At 49.8% G+C, this 4,937-nt stretch overlaps 1 long non-coding RNA gene across 1 annotated transcript in view; it reads right to left on the reverse strand.

The window, feature by feature from the left end:
• Positions 1-228: 228 nt before the first annotated feature.
• The window catches only part of LOC107182120, a 48,226-nt gene continuing 43,517 nt past the window's right edge, over positions 229-4,937 (reverse strand). Inside the window, exon 3 of the long non-coding RNA XR_001512844.1 lies at positions 229-444. This is a non-coding gene — a long non-coding RNA (uncharacterized LOC107182120). The remainder of the gene's footprint in view (positions 445-4,937) is intronic.

A 4,937-nucleotide genomic window follows, 5' to 3' on the forward strand; every position in this document is an offset into this window, starting at 1 on the left:
GGGCCTGGAGCTGACACACACACAGCTGACGCCTGCATCTCATCTCCAGGGGCTCGTGCTTCAGGGAATGGCTTGTAGTGTTGTCCTTGTTAGGCACCTGGGCTCTCCCTCCTGGACCTCTACCCTGGCCCATTGTCCCTGAACTGCTAAGTTATTAAATGAGCAAAGTTATTACACTGGTGAGCATGCCTCTGGCCCAAAGTCCAGCAGGAGTTACTGGAGCGCTGCTTCTGAGGGCAGCTGGTGGTGCCATCACCGTGGTGTTGATAGGGTGGTTGCCTGTGGATCAAACCACTTCTGCAGACAAACAGTTAGGAGCAAAAGCAGGTGGAGGAGATAAGGTGTGAGCTGAGCCATAACAAGGTGTATCTGGAAGCTTTTCTGAAGGTGCTGTAGCCGGAACCAAGGTCATCCTGGTCTTTCTGCTGAAGGTCAGCAAACCTCCTGGAACAGGGAGGCCTGAAAGTCAGAGCCTGCATCTTCTGAAGTTCGTTCCTAGGATTCTTACGTTTATCTGCAAGCTACATTTTAGTCAGAGTCCGCATTTACAGAAATAGGTCAAAAGAATGGTAGGGCCTGGAAGGCATGCCTCAGTGGGGGAGGGTTAACCTATGAACCAGGAGGTTACGGTTCAATTCCCACTCAGGGCACATACCCGGGTTGTGGTCTCAACCCCCAGGGTGAGGCGTGCAGGAGGCAGCCGATCAATGATTCTTTCTTGTCATTGATGTTTCTATCTCTCTGTCCCTTTCCCTTCCTTCCTAAAATCAATAATAAAAATATATTTTCTCAAAAAGAATGGTAGGGTAGGTTACAAATCCCCACTGTTAACAGTGCCAGCATAGAGCAGCTCAAGGTAACACACACTGCTACTGCCAGGAAGACAAAGAGACTTTTCCAGGAGTCTAATGCAATCGAAAATCTACCCCCAAACAGATTTTTTAATTCCCTGTAATTATTTTAATGTTCCAGCCACTCATGGGTTTTTTTGTTTTTGTTTTTTTAAGATTTAAAGGTAAAGCACCCCTCCAAAACAGCTTCATATCTATTTAGAACTGGCCTCTACAGATGCTGAGTTCTGGATGCACTGTATTTTGTGTGTCAGGGAAGGAAGGCTGTCTTGGATGTTGATAAACAACAGATAACAGGAAGTATTTTCCTGCTGGAATCATGTCACCTCCCTGTCAAATAAGATCTCCCTGAGGTCCCACCCACTCTTTCATCTTTTCTTTTGTCTGGACCTGAAATGAGTGAGCCAGATCCGTGGTATGATCATCATCCTCTGTGGAAGGCTGAGTTGGAAGATGTCTGGGTTCCGGTGCCTCATTAAATCAAACACATGTTCTGAGCAATTAAAACACCCTTAGAGACACTATGTTTGCATGTCTTTCTTCTAACAACAAAGGAAACTGAGTGAGTGAGATTGGACGTCTGGGCCGCATTGCCATCAGCAAGCTCGGGAGTCCTCTGAGAGTTCAGTCTTTGCTTTTCGGGTTTCCTGTCACTTCTTCCCATAAAGACTCTCCTCATGTCCAATTTCTCGGACTCCTCCTTCCTGAGCTCCGACTGCTCTCCCTGGAATATCTGTCTGGCCTCTCAAGAAGGTTGTGGAGCGTCTGTAACGGAAGCCTTCCTGGTCTGAGAGGTCCTGCTGCCTTGTCAGTGGCAGGCTGATAAAATCATGAAACTTGTCATTCTCCTTCAAGAATGAAACCCGCAGCAAATCTAGTTTCTATTATTCCTGCAGAAAGATTTAACTCTGTATGTTTTCTACTTGGAGGGAGTCCTTATATATAAAGAAAATTGACAACAGAGTTATGTCCCTTCACTTCAGAGTTAGATGAGGTGATTCGTTCTGTTGTGAGGTGTGACGGCAGTTCTGCAAGTAGTGACTTTGACTCATGATTAGAAGGTGAAAACAGACGCCCAGAGTTGGCCCAAGTGTTTGCCCAATACCCTTGAGGTCTTACGTGTTAGTTAGTTAGTTTGCTGGTTTGTTGGGAATTGTATACAAGAATAATTTATTTTCCCGTGATTTTATATCTTTAAGTTCCACAGAAAAGGAAATCACAGAGTGTGAAAAGTCTAAGAAAAGATGGAAATAGCGAATAACTAAGTGGCCTAATTCAATTTATAAATCTGTTGCATCCAACAGACTTATAAATTGCTTAAAAAAAATGAGAGCATATTGTTCTTCACAGCTGAATAGTGGGAGACTCATCAAACTCCTCCCAGGCTCACCATCTGCCTCTGCGCTCAGCCTCTGCTCACTACAGGGGGAGGGACCTCCCTGTCTTGGGATGCCCACTTCCCACAGGGACAGACTTACGCACCAGCCTCAAACAACTAATAAAACAGAAACAACACATGAAAAATGTTTCCCAAGACTCTGGGCTTCGGGCAGTGACAGACAGGGAGCCTTGAGAAATGGGAAACAAAGGAAGAAAGGCGTATCATTGCCCCAGCGTATGCCTGAGTCTCCAGGATGCAGGTCAGGGAGGGGAACCTGGATGGGGCTGGGAGCCAGCCCAAGTGAAGAGGCTGGAGCTAAAGTCCAGGGAGACCAAGGCAGGGAGAGCTCACAGTGAAAAAGCGAAAGAGAGAGAGAGAGAGAGGAGAGGGGGGAGAGAGAGAAAGAGAGAGAAAGAGAAAGAGGACTTGACACGAAGAGACAGGCCTAGTAGGTCTGCAGAGTACACCTGAGTATTGAGCAAAGAACGGATCAACTCGTGCACGTGAAAAAATACAGGAGGCAAGGAAAAGAAACCTCCAAAAAGATGCGAGGAGAGAGCGCCCGGAATTAACATGGGATGTGTAAGGAAACCCTTTCACTAGCCCCACTGGACACGTTCACCCCTCTGGGCACTGGGTCGAGTACTCAGAAGGGACTCGCCTCACCGCAAGGCAGAGGCTGTCGGGCCAAGCTACATGCTGTCTACAAGAAACACACTTTCATAATAAAGACACGACTAAGTCATAAGTAAAAGTCTAGACCGGGGTGAGCAAACTTTTTGACTCGCGGGCCACAATGGGTTCTTAAACTGGACCGGAGGCCGGAACAAAAGCATGGATGGAGTGTTTGTGTGAACTAATATAAATTCAAAGTAAACATCATTACATAAAAGGGTATGGTCTTTTTGTTTTGTTTTGTTTTATTCATTTCAAACGGGCCGGATCCGGCCCGCGGGCCGTAGTTTGCCCACGGCTGGTCTAGACGCAGACATACCAGGCTCACACTAATCAGAAAAAAAAAACCCGAAGGTGGCTCTATGACTATTAAACAAAGTACATTATAGAGGGGAAAATGTGAAGCAAGCAGAAGGGTAATTTCATGCTGTACAGGGTCAGATGATCAGGACTGCTTTCCACAGCCCAGGTCCGGCCCGTGGCCAACCCGAGGTTTGTTTTTCTTGATTCGCTGCAGAGATGGTGGTGAGGATCTAAGGCGGCCGGTCCTCCGCCTAATGGAGAACAGGACACGACCGCGTTGCCACAGGAACGCAGGGGGAAGGACCAGAGCAGGGAGGAGGCGGGATCCCCAAGAGAAGGGGGCGGTGTGCACTTGTTTGTGCAAGGAGGCCTGACCGGGGTTGACGACCAGAGCTGACCCCAGGGCCCCAGGGGCTGCGTGGTTCCTGACCAGCTTCAGATGAGACTGAGCCTCTCAACCGTCGGTCCAGAGAGGCAGAGCCACAGTCTCCCTGCTGGACCCGCCTCCAGGCGACAAGGAGAAATGAAAGCTTTATAAACCTATTACACTCAGCTGAGTCAGAATCTCTACTGGGTATAAAATATAGAGAACACACATGTGCGTGGGGATGCCTCACTCCGTGGCATCAGTATGATCTTTAGAAGTAAATTTTATCAAACTGTACCGACCAGTATGGATATGGTCCCTGAATAATTAAAAGTAAACTTCTAAGCATGTAACAACTTTAAAATGATGTTTTAAATTTTAAAAATTATCTTTTCTTGGAAAAATCTGAATAAAACTTCAAAATTCTAAATAGCAGGGCTGCACAGCAGCCACGGTTCTTTTCTGGTTCGGTGGAATATGTAAAGGTCAAGTCACTGGCAGAGACCTGGTCCTGACTCCTGCCTCCATGCGGGCCCCACACACCGGGGACCCGGCTGCATGCGGGCCCCACACACCGGGGGACCCGGCTGCATGCAGGCCCCGGCTGCATGCGGGTGCAGGGCCTGAGCTTTTAGACCTGGCCAGGCAGGCGCTGGAAAGGGAGAGGGGAGAGGAGGCCTCCGCTCAGGGACCCCCAGCAGCGGGGCAGAGGGCATGGTCGGCGTCTTCATCAGCCAGCCTCCCCCTCAACAGCTTTCTCATAGTGAAGGGACCAGGCCGGCCCCTCCCTGACCCCTGGCTCCTGGCAGAGAGATGCATGGAGGCTGAAAGCCCAAACTGGTGCTGGAGGACCACGGACAGAATGCCACTCACGGCTGTGCGACTTTGGGCAGGTTTCCCCACCCCTCCGAGCCTCAGTTTTCCCACTGGTGACAGCGCCCTTGCCGCAGAAGTGGGTGGTGAGGCTGAGTGAGTGCAGGCACAGCGCTGGCATGGACGAGCATCACGCGGGTGTGCCTGTGGCTACTCGGGAGCCTGTCTCCTGAGCTGGGAGCTGGGGAATGACCCATGAGGAGGCGGTTCTCCGTCACTACACACAGCATCCGATGCAGCCCGGGTGATGCAGGCAGCACTCGCTGCCTTGTCCCTTCACTCCCTCTTTACAGGTCAGCACTTTTGTTGCTTCAGTTATCATTTGCTCAATGACAAGCCACCCGAAACTCAGGGGCTCAAAACCACGGCCGCCTCACTGCCCATGATCCTGTGCTGGGGAGTTTGGGCAGGACTTTACGAGAAGCTTAAATCTTCCCTCACCTGGTGTCGGTGGGGTGGCTCTGTTCTCATCCACGGGGCCTCTCTC

The sequence above is a fragment of the Myotis davidii genome, unplaced genomic scaffold (assembly GCF_000327345.1).
Source record: "Myotis davidii unplaced genomic scaffold, ASM32734v1 scaffold1494, whole genome shotgun sequence".
In the NCBI taxonomy this organism is placed as follows: Eukaryota; Metazoa; Chordata; class Mammalia; order Chiroptera; family Vespertilionidae; genus Myotis; species Myotis davidii.